The sequence below is a fragment of the Nomascus leucogenys genome, chromosome X, assembly GCF_006542625.1.
Source record: "Nomascus leucogenys isolate Asia chromosome X, Asia_NLE_v1, whole genome shotgun sequence".
Taxonomy (NCBI): Eukaryota; Metazoa; Chordata; class Mammalia; order Primates; family Hylobatidae; genus Nomascus; species Nomascus leucogenys.
In genome coordinates this window covers 29,178,874-29,195,023 of record NC_044406.1, presented here as the reverse complement: position 1 = coordinate 29,195,023, position 16,150 = coordinate 29,178,874, and the positions used below count along the sequence as shown (strand labels likewise).

General features: G+C 41.1%; 1 pseudogene; it reads left to right on the top strand.

Annotated features, from left to right (window-relative positions):
• LOC100597411 overlaps nucleotides 1-12,114 on the top strand; it is a 105,657-nt pseudogene extending 93,543 nt beyond the window's left edge.
• The last annotated feature ends 4,036 nt before the right edge of the window (nucleotides 12,115-16,150 follow it).

The following is a 16,150-nucleotide window of genomic DNA, read 5'->3' as shown; positions in this document are numbered from 1 at the left end:
GAGGGGTGGGCACGTGGCTCCAGTTGGGCCAAAGTTCTTCCCCAGACCTTTCCGGATTGCAGTTGGAAAGGCAGTCTTCCTTCTTCATTGGCCAGAACACTGTAGAGATGGGCACCCAGAGTTTTCAGGTCAGATACCCTTTTCTGGGGAGGATTCTCTCCGATTCTGTCTGCTGTGAGAAAGATCACTGATGCCTTTGTGGCCATGAATCTAGCTCTAAAGCTGATAGGTTACATGAGAAACTTCTGCTCCACATTTCTCCCCCTTTAAGGTGGTTTGCTCTATCCTTTGCAATACCCTAAATAACATGCTTTTAAGAGGTTTTAAATGTTCTCACCAGAAAACAGGATAAATATTTGTGAAGTACTTTAAATATTGCTCTGGAATTTTGACCACAGAAGGTAGTATATTAGCCAATAGCTATCCTCATCATTATAATTTTCTAAAATGTTATTTGGAAAGAAAGTAGTGCTTTCCTGTTTGTAAGCATAAACATGCTTACAAGAATATTTTAAATATATGAATATACATAATTGGTACTTTTATAATATGCTGGGCAATGACTTAAACATATTTAGCCAAGAAGACAGTTTTTAAACTAGCGGGGGAGGGACAGGTTACCAGAGGCTGGGGGCTGGCGGAATGGGGAGATGATGGTCAAAGAGTAAAAAGCCTCAATCAGATAGGAGAAATAAGTTTGATTTTTTTTTTGAGAGCTATTGCACAGTGTGGTGATTATAGCTAACAACTGAGTACTGAACATTTCACTGTCACTAAGAGTAAATCTCAAATGTTCTCATCACAAAAAATGTCAAAAATTTGAGGTGATGGGTAGGTTAGCTTGACTTAATTATTCCACATTGTAGTTTTTTTAAATCATACCATCAGTTTGTACTCTATAAATATATACAACTATAATTTGCCAATATATAAAAGAAGGAATGTACCTCAACATAACAAAGGCCATATATGACAAGTCCATAGCTAGTATACTGAATTGGAAAAGTTGAAAGCTTTTTCTGTAAAATAAATAAATAAATCAGGAACAAGACAATCATGCCCATTCTTGTCACTTCTGTTCTACTTTTCTTGACTGGAAGTCCTAGTCAAGAAATAAAAGGCATTCAAATTGGAAAGGAAGTTAAATTGTCCGTTTGAAGACATCATTTTATATATAGACAACTCCAAAGACTCTTAAGAACGGTTAGAACCAATAAATGAGTGTGGTAAAGTTGCAGGGTACTTATTTTAAAAACTCAATAACAGGCTGGGCATGGTGGCTCATGCCTGTAATCTCAGCACTTTGGGGGTCGGAGGCGGGCAGATCATGAGGTCAAGAGTTCGAGACCAGCCTGACCAACATGGTGAAACCCCGTCTCTACTAAAAATACAAAAATTAGCCAGGTGTGGTGGCATGCACCTGTAATCCCAGCTACTAAGAAAGCTGAGGCAAGAGAATCACTTGAACCTGGGAGGGGAGGTTGCAGTGAGCTGAGATCGCGCCACTGCACTCCAGCCTGGACAACAGAGCAAGACGCTGTCTCAGAAAAAAAAAAAGAAAGAAAGAAAAAGAAAAACTCAACAACGAAGAAAAATCAGCAATGATTCTCTATACACTAGCAATGAACTATCTGTAAAAGAAATCAAGAAGACAATCCCACTTACAATAGCATTAAAAAATAGTTGGGAATATATTAAACCAAAAGCCAAAGGTCTGTACAGAGAGAACTATAAAACATTGAAAGAGGCCAGGCATGGTGGCTCATGCCTATAATCCCACCACTTTTGGAGGCTGACGTGGGAGGATCACTTGAAGCCAGAAGTTTGAGACCAGCCTGGGAAACACAGTGAGACCTGTTTCTAAAAAAAAAAAAATTAACCACTAGCCAGGTGTGATGGTGCATGCCTGTAGTCACACCTGCTTAAATGCTTAAACCCAGGAGTTGGAGACTTCAGTGAGTCATGATTGTGTCACTACCCTCCAGCCTGGGAAACAGAGCAAGACTCTGCCTCAAAAAGAAAAAAAATTGAAGACACAAATAAATAGAATATTTTTCACAGATTGGAAAAACAGTTAAGATGTCTGTACTACCCAAAACAATCTATAGATTCAATGCAATTTGCATTGAATTAGATAGAAGGAGTTGAGCTTTTAATTTGTATTCCTATCAAAATTCCAATGTCTTTTTCACAAAAATAGAAATTATAAAATTCATAGGGAACCATGAAGACCCCAAACAGCCAAAGCAATCCTGAGCAGAAAGAACAATGCTGGAGGTATCACACTACCTGATTTCGAAATCTACTACACAAAGCTATTGTAACCAAAACATTATAGCACTGGCATAAACAGACACATACGTCAATGGAACACAATAGAAAAACCCAGCAGTAAACCCAGAATATATGGTCAACTAACTTTTGATAAGGGCACCAAGATGACACCGGGGGAAACAATAGTCTTTTCATTAAGTAAAACAAGGAAAACTGGATATCCACGTGTAAAAGAATGAAATTGAACCCTTATGCCACACACGCATGAAAAAACCCACCCAACCCAAAATGTCTTAAAAACCCAAACATAAAACCTGAAACCATAAAACTCAATACATAGGAAAAGAATTTGACATGGGTCATAGCAATGATTTTTTTGATTATGACATCAAAAGCACAGGCAACAAAAAACTAAACAAGTGGGATCACATCAAACAAAAAAGGCTTCTGAACAGCAAAGGAAACAGTTAACAAAATGAGAAAGCAATTTATAGGTTGGGAGAAAATATTTGCAAGCTACATGTAATAAGGGGTTATCAACGAAAATATATAAAGAGCTCACCTAACTCAATAGCAAAAAAAAAAAAAAAAAAAGATAAACTGGTTTAAAAATGGGCAAAGGACCTCAATAAACATCTGTCCAAGAGGACATAAAAATAGCCAGTATGCTAATTATCAGGGAAATGTAAACCAAAATTATGAGATCATCTCACATCTGTTAGGATGGCTTTTATCAAAAAAACAAGAAATTACAAATGTTAACAAGGGTCCAGAGAAAAGGGAACACTAATACACTGTTGATGGGAATGTAGATTAGTGCAGCCACTGTGGAAAACAATAGGGAGGTTTCTAAATAAATTAAAAGTAGAACTGGCCAAGGCACAGTGGCTCACACTTGTAATCACAGCACTTTCAGAGGCTGAGGTGAGAGGATCTCTTGTGGCCAGGAATTCGAGACCAGCCTGGGCAACATAGGGAGACCCCATCTCTCTCTCTCTCTCTCTCTTTTTTTTTTTTTTTTTTGAGACAGAGTTTTCACTCTTGTCACCCAGGCTGAAGTCCAATCTCCGCTCACTGCAACCTCTGCCTCCCGGGTTCAATCAATTCTCCTGTCTCAGCCTCCTAAGTACTTGGGATTACAGGGGCCTGCCACCACGCCCAGCTAATTTTTTTTTTTTTTTTTTTTAGTAGAGACAGGGTTTCGCCATGTTGGCCAGGCTGGTCTTGAACTCCTTACCTCAAGTGATCTGCCCGCCTTGGCCTCCCAAAGTGCTGGGATTACAGGCGTGAGCCACTGCACCCGGCGGGAGACTCCATCTCTACAAAAAAGTAAAAAAGTTAGCCAGGCATAGTGGGGCACACCTGTGGTCCCAGCTACTCTTGTGAGGCTGAGGACCACTTGAGCCCAGAAGGTCAAGGCCACAGTGAGCCGTGATTGTGCCACTGCCCTACAATGTGGGCGACAGAGCAAGACCCTGTCTCAAAACAAACGAACAAAAAAAGAAGTACCATATAACCCAGCAATCCCACTTCTGCACTCCTGGGTATATATCAAAAGGAACTGAAACCAATATGGCGAAGGGACAGCTGCAATCCCGTGTTCATTGCAGCACTATTCACAACAGCCAAATATGAAAACAAATGTCTGCTGACAGACAGACATAGAAACAGAGGGTAGGCCGGGCACGGGGTGGCTCACGCCTATAATCCCAGCACTTTGGGAGGCCAAGGCAGGAGAATCACTTAAGGTCAGGAGTTCAAGACCAGCCTGGCCAACATGGTGAAACCCCGTCTCTACTAAAACTACAAAAAATTGGCCGGGCTTGGTGGCCGGCGCCTGTAATCCCAGCTACTCTGGAGGCTGAGGCAGGGGAATCGCTTGAACCAGGGAGGCAGAAGTTGTGGTGAGCCGAGATCGCGCCACTGCGCTCCAGCGAGGCTCTGTCTCAAAAGAAAAAGAAAGAAAGAAAGAAAGAAACGGAGGATAAAATGGCGGCAGCGGCGAGCAGAGGAAAAAAAAAAGTGGGAGAAAGTACTTCAAAGGGTTAAAAAAAAAAAAAAAAAAAAAAAACAGTGGAGCCGAACTCCTGTTTTGGTCAACATTTGACTTTTTAATTGCTTACCAGATACAAGCCTTTAAAATATCTTCATCTTTTATTTTGTGCTGACATCCATATACTTAGTTCTGGTTGTTCCTGAGGCCCAAGTACATCCAATCGTTCTTCTACTTAGCTCAGTCTCAGAACACACAGGGTCGTCCAACAAATTTTCTTTGTTTTAAGTTTCGAAAAAAAAAAAACCAGCTAAGTAGTTAGCTTTTACTGCGTCACTCCCTCCTTTACGACAGTGGCGTAAAGCCAGCATTTATTATCTCCTGATAATGTGGGTCAGCTAGAGGACTCTGGGCTGGGCTGCCTTAGTTGATCTCACCTGTGCTAACTCATGCATTTGCGGTCAGCTGGCAGCTGGGTTATCCAGAGGATGAACTCACTTATGGGCCGGCAGGTGGTTGTCTATTGGCTGGGGTGCTGTGGAGGTGGGGGAGCCATGTTATTTGTTTTCAGTAGGCCAGTTCGCCTTCTGCACGCGGGAATTGCAGGATTCCGTTTGCTGCTAGAGAGGGCAAGCCTCAATGTGCAAGCACTTTTCAAGCTTCTGATTGCATCACATTTTTTAGTGTCCCATTAGCCAAAGCCAGCCACATGGTCAATCCTGGTGCAAAGGTTGGAGAAATAGACTACACCTTGGGAAGGGAGGAAAAGAATTTTGATAGTTTGCAATCTACTATAGCTAGTTCAATTTGGATTTCTGTCACTTGATCAACTACTGATAAAAGCTATTTAAAAATTGTTAAAGTGGGTCAGGCGCGGTGGCGCAGGCCTGTAATCCCAGCACTTTGGAAGGCCGAGGTGGGCGGATCACCAGGTCAGGAGTTCGAGACCAACCTGGCCAACATGGTGAAACACCGTCTCTACTAAAAGTACAAAAATTAGCCAGGCGTGGTGGCGCATGCCTGTAATCCCAGCTACTCGGTAATCCCAGCTACTCAGGAGGCTGAGGCAGGAGAATAGCTTGAAACCGGAAACCAGAAGGCGGAGGTTGCAGTGAGCCGAGATCACGCTACTGCACTCCAGCCTCGGTGAAAGAGCGCAACTCCGTCTCAAAAACAAAAACAAAAACAAAAAAACCTGTTAAGGTGTTAGTATGGAATGTTTACAATCATATATCATTGCCACAGCAATCACTTACAACTAATCAGGCAAATTTTACGAGACATCTATTTCAAGTCTTTAAACCAACAGTAACTTCAAAGCAATCCCCTACTGGCATCCTACTGGCATTTTAGCTGGGTAATCCCATTTTTAAGGACGTTGGATAAGATATTTAATTAATGATCTCGGAGATGCACATTGTATATATTTCTTCTTTGTCCTGAAACTACATCCTTTGCAAATCCAGTTGGTAATACTCCAAAGGGCTTTTCTGCTAGTAGGCTGAGGGACAGTTCTATAAATTCTCAGTTGTGGAAAAGGCAGTAACAGTTCCCTGTTGCAATAGCAAGTGGTTCTGATTACTTTGTCACACTTCATGTGAGTTTTACCAGAAATTCTGTAGGCTTAAACTGAAAACTCCTCCCAAAGTGGTACAAGTGGCTCCACATATATTTAATCTCCCAGCTCAATAAAACATTCCTATTTCCTTAAGCATTGATGAAGCCATCTGGAGCCCAAAATGACCAGACAAATGGGCAACATTGGTTACTATTGCTTCTCCTCAAGGAACATTAACTAAAATGTCCTTTTAAAGTAAAACATCTGGACCTATTTATCACTATTTAACAATGTGAAGGGGGTTGCATCCTAAACACAGTATTGCACTAAGATGCTAAGTATGCATCAAAAAAAAATTCAAGGAGAGAATGAGTACAAACATTTATCTTTTCCTAAGACTTAGAACTCTGTCAATGTCATGTATGGCAAAAAGAAAAGAAAAGAAAAATCCCCAAAAGTCTAAGGTTAAAACTTGCCACTAGATTAGATTCTACAGCAACATATGTAATTTAATGGACACTGAGCCATTCTCTGCCCCAAACACGTGCACACACACACACACACACACACCCCTTACCAAATTCCTGAATGAATCTTGACTTTTCTTCTGAGAGAGACCTCCTTGGCTAGTCCCTGGTTCCTAAGAGATGATGGTTCTTGAAGGCTTTTAAGTAATGGAATGACATATCGGATTCATGTGTAGAAAACTCTGCTACAGTGGCAACATTGGGGCAGTTAGTTTTTGCTGAGTAGCAAAATGAACCCCAAACATAAAGGCTTAAAAAAAACAATCATTTTATTGCTCATGATTCTGTGGGCAAAGCAAATCACATGGTCAAGCACTGATTCAGTGCACTTGTGCACATGGAAACCAATCAAAGTCGTGGATACAGAGAGGTCTGACAAAACTGGGGCCCATCATTGCAGCAATCTATAGCAGAGGGTTTCATTGTATCACCTGTGGGTTATTTCAAACTTTGTGGGCAGATTTTCTGCAGCTCGGGTGACTTTTTAAACATCTGTATACATTTGAGAGCTGAAGAGGCTTTAAACAAGGTTAAGGGGGACAATTAGGGGGACAGGCTAACATGTATGTTCTTTTGATTTTTATTTATGTTTAGGAAAAGTTGACTATAGTTTGTGCTCATTTCTCTACTGGGAAGATGTTAGTGTTGTACAAACCTAGAAAATTCATCCTGTAGACTGTATAGAAACGTTATGTAATTATGATCCCAAGGTATTGTCCTATAGAAACTCACCACTGTTTCCAGCTCTACATCCAGAGAGGTACCCATTTAAATTTACTTTTTGTTTGCAGATTAGTTTCATATCTACACAAAGGAGGCCACTTAATTCATGATTATTTCAAGTATAAGGGAAACAAATTCTTGTTCTCTTGTTGTCCATATTCCTATTTATCCCTTCAAAATTTCCTAGTTAGTTGTTCATTCTGAAAATACTTATTTGGCTTATTATGTGCAAGGAGCAATGCTACATGTCATGTAAGATATGGTTTCTTAATTGCCAGCCCCTCCTCATTCCCGGCTTATTCACTCATTCCATATTCATTCAGCAAATATCTATTATGTTTTGTATGCCAAGTACTACAATTGCAACTCTGCATATCAAACCATCCATTCCATCAACGAATACATACTGAGTGTCAGTTATGTGTCAGGCACTAGGCTTGACAGGTACAATGCCTGATACTAGAACTCTACCGGTGAGCAAAATTCAGCATTCTTTGCTTTCTAGAGTTTATACTGTAGTTGGGAATACAGACATCAATCTTATGATTATACAAATGTAAGTATATCCAATAAAAAAATTGAGATAAAAGTACAAATAAAGGAGAAGAATACAACCTGGACCTGGGGGCCAGAAAAGGCTTCCCTGAGTAAGTGATGCCTGAGATGAGATGAGAAGGTGGGAAGGAGAGTGGGGAGCAAGAGGTGCAGAATCCAAGGCAAAAGCAACAGCACACAAAAAGGCTCTGTGGCAGGAGGAGCCACCACCCTTCAGCAGAATTGAAGGAAGGGCTTGAGGCTGGAGATGGGGAGCAGCATATCCTGGGAAGGGCTGTAGGTCCCAGAAAATAGAGAGGTTTTTATCCTAAGATAAATGAGAGTGAATGAAGGATCTTAAGTTGGGGGAGAGGGCATGGTCAGATTTGCTTTTAAAATGATTGTTCTGACTGTTGCATGGAGAAAAGATCTTCAAAGTGGAGCCAGGGTGGGTGCAGGGGGATGGGTTAAGAGGAATCCCTGGTTACTACTCCAGCTGAGAGCCTGGACTAGGATGGTGCCAGTGGACATGGAGAGAAGGAGAGAAGGAGATAAGAACAACAGACTTTGGTGATGGGTAGATGCAGGCTGAGGAAGGAGTCAAAGTTGACTCACATATCTCCCCAGATTTCAATCACATTTTTCAATCCCCAGATTTCAATCACAGATTTCGATCCCCAGATTTCAATATTATCTTTATTAAGGTTTCTACCAACTTCTTAAAGGTAAAAACAAGCTGCACTTTCTTTTGGATAAGAATTGCAAAGGCATTCACATGAGGTCACTCACACAGTGTATCAGGTAGCTTTTACTGTATAATCACCCCCCAAGATGTAATGGTTTAAAACAACAATAATCTATTCACTCACAATTCTGAGGCTTGCCAATTTGGGCTGCGCTCAGATGGGTAGTCTGCTCCACACGATCTGCTCATCTTCCAGTAGGCTAGCCTGCTGATATGGTTTGGCTGTGTCCCCACCCAAATCTTACCTAGAATTGTAATAATTCCCACATGTCAAGGGTGGGGCCAGGTGAAGATAATTAAATCATGGGGGCAGTTTCCGCCATACTGTTCTCATGGTAGTAAGTCTCATGAGATCTGATGGTTTTACAAAGGGCAGTTTCCTTGCACATGCTCTCTTTTGCCTGCTGCCATGTAAGACATGCCTTTGCTTCTCATTTGCCTTCCACCATGATTGTGAGGCCCCCCCACCCAGCCATGTGGAAATGTGAATCCATTAAACCTCTTACCTTTATAAATTACCCAGTTTGGGATATGTCTCTATTAGCAGCATGAGAACAGACTAATACACCTGCTCTCTTTTACATGATGGTATCAGAGCTCCAAAGACTAGCCAGCCCCAGAGTGCTGTCAGTTTCCCTGCTTTCATTTGCATCTCATTTACTGTTGTTCCATTGGGCAAAAGTCACATAGTGAAGTCCACAATCATTGTACAAGCGGACCACTTAAGGACACGGATATAGAGAGCTGTGACCAAATTTGAGATAATTACTGAAACAATCTGCCACATATGTTTTTATTGTTTTAACAGTGAATGGCTTCAAAACTTGTAGGAGGATTTTCTACAATCCCAGTGATTTATTGACATTTATGTAGTCAATACATTAGCATATGCCCAACAATGATTTGATCTAGTGTTCTTGACCTGGTGTCCAGCTATGTTAACATTATTTGTGTCCTCAGTAGTCAAGACCAAAATATAGAATTGACTGATGCTCAGTCATTCCATGGCTTTGATGCATTGATTCCCTAGCAGGTTCTCCAGCCACTGCAGTATCACTTCTTGTGGCTTTTGTGATTCTAATGAGAAAACTTTGAATTGTATTTGGTCTGTCCAATGTCTTCTACTTGATTCAAAGTATTTCATGGGCCACTATACATTTGCTTATGTAAGCTTTTCATTTTTAAAAAATATCCTTTCTTTAGAACATTTAGAACAGATATAATTATTGTATCAGTCAGCTATCGGTAAGTAATGACAAAATGCAACGTTTCTATGGCATACAGCAATAAACGTTGATTTTGCTTACGTGTCTGCGGGTCAGCTGGGGGGTCTGATGGTTTAAGCTGGATTTTCATTAGCTCCATATGTCTCTCATCATCCTTGATTCAGAGAGTTAGCCAAGGCACTTCTCGTGATGATGCAGGGGGCGCAAGAAGACACACTCAACTGCACAGGCACTTTTGAAGTCTCTGCTTGTGGCACATCTGTTAACATTCCACTGGCCCAACATGTAGCCAAGTTCGAAGTTAAGATGTGGTGAAATAGAGTCCTTCCACAGAAGTAGAGGAGAGGAGAGGGATGGAGTATTTTTGCACAATAATTTATCATATTGACTTTGACAGTGAGCTAATAAGGGTTTTTTCAACAATGACTTGTCTTTTCAATCTACTGGCCACATTGAGTTCCTGGGTTGGTTGGTTGGTTTGTTTTCTTTTTCTTTTTTTGAGATGGGGTCTCACTCTGTTGCCCAGGCTGGAGTGCAATGGCGTGATCACGTCTTACTGAAGCCTCAACCTTCTGGGCTCAAGTGATCCTCCAGCCTCAGCCTCCCAAGTAGCTAGGACCACAGGTGTACACCACCACACCCAGCTAATTTTCTAATTTTTTTGTAGAGATGAGGTCTCACTATATTACCTAGGCTGGTTTTGAACTCCTGGGCTCAAGCAATCCTCTTGCCTTAGCTTCCCAAAGTGCCAGCATCCACCATGCCTAGCCATTTGTTTTTTAATTTGCTTCTTTCTCCCTCTCTCCTCTTTCTCCTATCTTTCCCTGTTCCCCCTCCTCTCCCTCCTCCACCTCACATTTAAAATGTGGTTTTAAAAAGTTTTAAGGCGCAGAAGATGATTTATTTGACCTTTTATTTCCAATTTTTTCCCTAAATGATGGTTAAATTTATCTGAGATGCCTTCTCCTTTATTTTGTTTATAAAACATATACAAACCTTTTAATTTATCTATTATTTCTACATGTGTATATTGCCAGAACAGGTGGGTAAAAAGTTTGTTCATTAAACTGAGCTATCAAATATATCACTCACTGTGCCCCCTTTACCCCAACCATATAAAGAGATTATTTTCTTGTCTGGTTTTTAATTATTATTCACAGAGGAAGGATCACCTTCCATCCTTATCTTTAAATAAAAGTTGTAGACATTTATCAAACATCCAGCACTTTCAAAGACTGCTCAGTCTATTTCTCCAGTGAGCTGCGAAGCAATGGCCATGAAAAGCAGCTCTGGAATCCCCGCCCCCCACAGAGAATCAGTGATTACAAAATGAATTACTCCTGGAACAAACAAATCTTCTGTGGTTGATAGGATAGAAATTTGATAATTTAGGGTCACCTACTTTGGTACAATCATGTAGGCTTTATGGATTAATAATAAATATGAACGGCAGAAGCTACTGAGGTAGAAAATAAAGGCTTGGAAGTAAATATACCTGCAAATATCGGTCATGGCAACTTTATTGAGTGGAAGTGGCCCATGTTCCTGGAAAGTCTGTGTGTGTCATAGACTAGAATGTGTAATCGAAGCTATCCTACTAGGATGTCAAGGTAGATGGCTGAATTGCACCTGACCATGTACTGTCCCACTACCATTTCTTGGTAACATTTTTGAACATATGCATCCCCCAGCATATGCATATGCCAGAACAATAGTTGATCATGTTCAGAAGAGGGTCAATGATGCTAAGAAACTTGGGGGAGTGGTTAAGAGGTTTGGCTTTGGAGTCTGACACTTGGGGTTGACTCTCTGTCCTTTGCTTTTTTTTTTTTTTTTTTTTTGAGACGGGGTCTCACTCTGTTGCTCAGGTTGGAGTGCAGTGGTGTGATCTTGGCTCACTGCAACCTCTGCCTCCTGGGTTCAAGCAACTCTCCTACCTCAGCCTCCCGAGTAACTGAGACTACAGGTGTGTGCCACCACACCAGGCTAATTTTTGTGTTTTTTTGTAGATACAGGGTTTCACCGTGTTGCCCAGGCTGGTCTCAAACTCCTGACCTCAAGTGATCCACCCATCTTGGCCTCCCAAAGTGCTGAGATTACAGGCCTGAGCCACCATGCCCAGCCTCCTTTGCATTTTTTAACAGTTTTATTACCTGTATATGCCTCCAGCCATTAGCGCCTGCAAGGCCCATGTCAGTTTTTGAACAGAGACTATGCTTTTCTCAGGGTGGCCCCTAGCCAATGACTGAGCGTGAGGTATATAAAGTATATAAAGAGACTATTTTCTTGTCTGGTTTTTAATTATTATTCACAGTTGTACTTTCATTGTTGTCTAAGGAAAATCAAAGATGCAAGAGCGTAAACAGATTGTTGGATTCAGTTAAGCCTCTGGTTTTTACGATCTTAGCATGAAAGCATTCTGTACATCTCCCACGGTCACTACAATGCTTTCACTTTACTATGATTACCAAAAGCCAGTACAGAAACAACGTCTGCTGATAGGAAGAATGTCTAAGCCCGACTGTGGAAAGTAGCGCCACCTAGCGGCCGAATTTGTTTCTTACAAGAGACCAGCTTTTCAAAAGGTAACTGGGTCACTAGAGCCTATTCTATTTACATGGCCTTTAGCAAGCTGATAAGAGTTTAGGCTGAGTGTGGTGGCTCACACCTGTAGTCCCAGCATTTTGGGAGGCCGAGGTGGGATGATCTCTTAAGCCCAGGAGTTCAAGGTGAGCCTTGGCAATATAGTGAGCCCCCATCTCCACAAAAATTTTTTAAAAAATTAGCTGGGTGTGGTGGCACGTGCCTGTGGTCCCAGCTACTCAGCAGGCTAATCCTGGAGGATGGCTTGAGTCTGGGAGGTCGAGACTGCAGTGAACCGTGATTGTGCCACTACACTCTAGCCTGGGCAACAGAGCAACACCCCATCTCAAGAAAATAAATAAAACTTAAAATAGTTTAGACTACAAGTGATGGAGTTGGAAAATAAGGGAAATTTTTTTTTCCCTAAGCTTCTGATTCTCTGGTTGAAAAATAGGGGAATCTTGTATGGTACAATTCCTTAATAAATGTTGCTTGGATATCTGAGACATTTCAGTAGAAATGGTTCAGCATCTGTCCACATTAAAATCACTTAATATTGGCATTATGGTGTCTAAAATACAACTTAATAATAATAAACACAACCATTGAAGTCCTGTCCACTATGATCTAAATGTAAGAAACCTATGTTAACACTTGTAGCTTCACCAGTTCTTCGAGTTGGGCACAGAAATCCTTGGCTTGAGCTACATAAGTGCTTGGCTCAAGCCAAGAATCTGGGGCTGGATAATGGTGTGAATATTTTCTTTCCTTAGTTTTGAAGGGCAATCTTCTTTTGGGAAGGCTCAGGTGGCTAGCAGGGAGTGCAATTCAATTAGCCAAACACAGTTGTTGGAGCTAATTAGGAGTCAATAATAAACAGCTGCAGGCTTCAGCATCTCCAAAGCCCTGTGTATGACAGGCACGACCCTGCCCACGCCTGCCATCCATGGGTGTCTCTCTCTGAGAGGGAGAGAAGGGGAACATGGTGTCTCTGATGAACACCTGTAAACATGGGAGACCTGACAAAAAATCTCCTTCCAATAGTTTTTATTATTCCAGTCTTAATCCATAGAAGATAATAGCTCTGGTTTTGTTTATTCTAAATGAACCTGCTTAATAGAAAACATTAAGAATCTCTCTTATACTCATTTCTGATTATCCTGAACAAAAATATGTACTCTGGCCGGGCACAGTAGCTCATACCTGTAATCCCAGTACTTTGGGAGGCTGAGGCGGACGGATCATGAGGTCAGGAGTTCGAGACAAGCCTGGCCCACATAGTGAAACCCCGTCTCTACTAAAAATACAAAAATACCAGGCATGGCTGCGTGCACCTGTAGTCCCAGCTACTCCAGAGGCAAGGCAGGAGAATCATTTGAACCCGGGAGGTGGAGTGCAGTGAGCTGAGATCGTGACACTGCACTCCAGCCTGGGCGACAGAGTGAGACTCTGTCTCAAAAAAGAAAAAAAAAATGGACTCTGTGTGTGTGTGTGGTGGGGGTGAGTGTATATCCTTGCAGGATACACATTTATTTAACATATAGAATTAAAGAATTAACTGAACCTGTGGGATGGAGACATAGATAACATTGAAAAGTCATGGAAGAATCCTAATAACTTAGTTTTAGTCACTAGTTATGTCTCTTCCTTTAAAATCGGTTAGATAATGCAACTAACTAGCGGTAACGTCTCCCTGAGTGTGGGCAAGGAGAATTAAAATATCTAACCATACTGGGGGAAAAACCCAGCATAGGTGAAATTAGAGAATTGTTCCATTTTAGAGTCAAGTTTTCCCTTCAATAGCAGGTTTTAATCACTTTGATTATCACCCTACCGTTTTAACCACGTTTTTGTGGTCTTTTAAACACATATTATAAAGGAAACAAATGTCATTCCATTTTATTATTTAGTACTTTCTTTGGACTGTAATGAATTAGAACCCAGAATACAATAAAACAAGTCTCGTGCGTAACTTAAAATCTAATACGATAATCACAATTATTTTTCCCTTGGACATTATACTTAAAAGTAGAGTCAAGACTTTTCTGTCTAGAAACTTTCTAGCCTTAACACATAATTACAAATATGGTGGTCTTACAGCTATGCAGTTATCTATTAAAATTCATGGAAGGTACTATATAGAAAACAAATGGGCATTTCTTTTTTGAGTCTTCTAAATTCTGTTCATAACAAGTGAATGGCTAAGTAAAGATGTAATTTCTTTTTTTTGTTTGTTTGTTTGTGTGTTTTGTTGTTGTTAGAGATGGAGTCTCGCCCTGTCACCCAGGCTGGAGTGCAGGGGCGCCATCTTGGCTCACTGCAGCCTCTGCCTTCCAGGTTCAAGTGATTCTCCGGCCTCAGCCTCCCAAGTAGCTAGGATTACAGGCGTGTGCCACCATGCCCAGCTAATTTTTGTATTTTTAGTAGAGATGGGGTTTCACCATGTTGGCCAGGCTGGTTTCAAACTCCTGATCTCAAGTGATCCGCCCACCTTAGCCTCCCAAAGTGCTGGGATTACAGGCGTGAGCCACTGCGCCCGGCCAGGATGTAATTTCTAATACACATTATTTCTTCTCTATATTGATGCTTCGTAGGAGGTGCTTGAAATAATTCTGCCAGAAGATCAATAAAATTTCAATCCTTTTAATTGGGAAGGCTGTCAGTACTAACAAAACTACACTGATAGACAGACAATGACTGATGAACTTAGATGCACACAATCAGGAGCAACACACCTTATATTTTTATTATGAAATATATGGAGCATACAGAAATGTAGAGGATATAATAAAGACGTGTACCCACCGCTAAGCAGTGCCAAATCTGAAGGTATTGCTATATTTGTTTTAACTCTTAATTTTTTTAGAAACACAACTTTCCAGGTTTCAGCAAAGTCCCTTCCCCGACCCCATTCTCCTCTTTCAGAGGTAACCACCACTAAACTTGGTATTTACCATCTCTATGCCTGTTTTATACTTTTAGTTCACCTGTGTCTACATACATGACAGCACTGACTTTTGCACGTTGAAATTTTTATATAGTTTATGAACACTCAAGTTCTACGAAATATTCCCTTAAAGTCTGGGGAAAAATCAAAATAAGCACAGGGATCATTTTAGGACTATGGGTGACTTTCTTCTCTTCTTTCTAACCTCTTTCTTTTTCCCATTTTTATAAGAGGAGTAATATTCTCATTTCCAAGCAAACAGTTTTATCAAAGAAATAAAGTGGACAGACCGGGCATGGCAGCTCACGCCTGTCATCCCAGCACTTTGGAAGGCCAAGGGGGGGTGGCGGGAGGCAGATCACAAGGTCAGGAGTTCAAGACCCACCTGGCCAACATGGTGAGACCCCCGTCTCTACTAAAAATACAAAAATTAGCTGGGCGTGGTGGCGTACACCTGTAGTTTCAGCTACTCAGGAGGCTGAGGCGGGAGAATTGCTTGAACCTGGGAGGTGGAGGTTGCAGTGATCCCAGATCACGCCACTGCACTCCAGCCTGGGCAAGAATGGGACTCCGTTTCAAAAAAAAAAAAAAAAATATATATATATATATACACACACACATACACACACACATATACATACACACACACACACACACACATATATGTATAGTGAAATTTTTTCCCACCCCTTTCTCCCAAATGCCTAATTATCAACCCTTTCTGTCCCAGTGGATAAGCACTATTAACAGCTTTTCTGTCCTTCCAGCATAGGCAAACATTCTAGTTTCTCTCTGTCTCTCTCTCTCTCTCTAATAGAAGGGTAGCACACTTACATGCTACTCTGCACCTTGCTTTTTCACTTATCCCAAATACCATATCTTTCTAGACAGTGTCCTCATTCTTTTCTAAAGCTACACATTTTCTTTGTATGGCTGTACCAGAATTTATTTAACAAGTTTCTCTTTGATGGATATTTTGGTGATTACTTAAATGATTTCATATTTATGAAATCCACTCGTAAACTAGTCATACAATAATA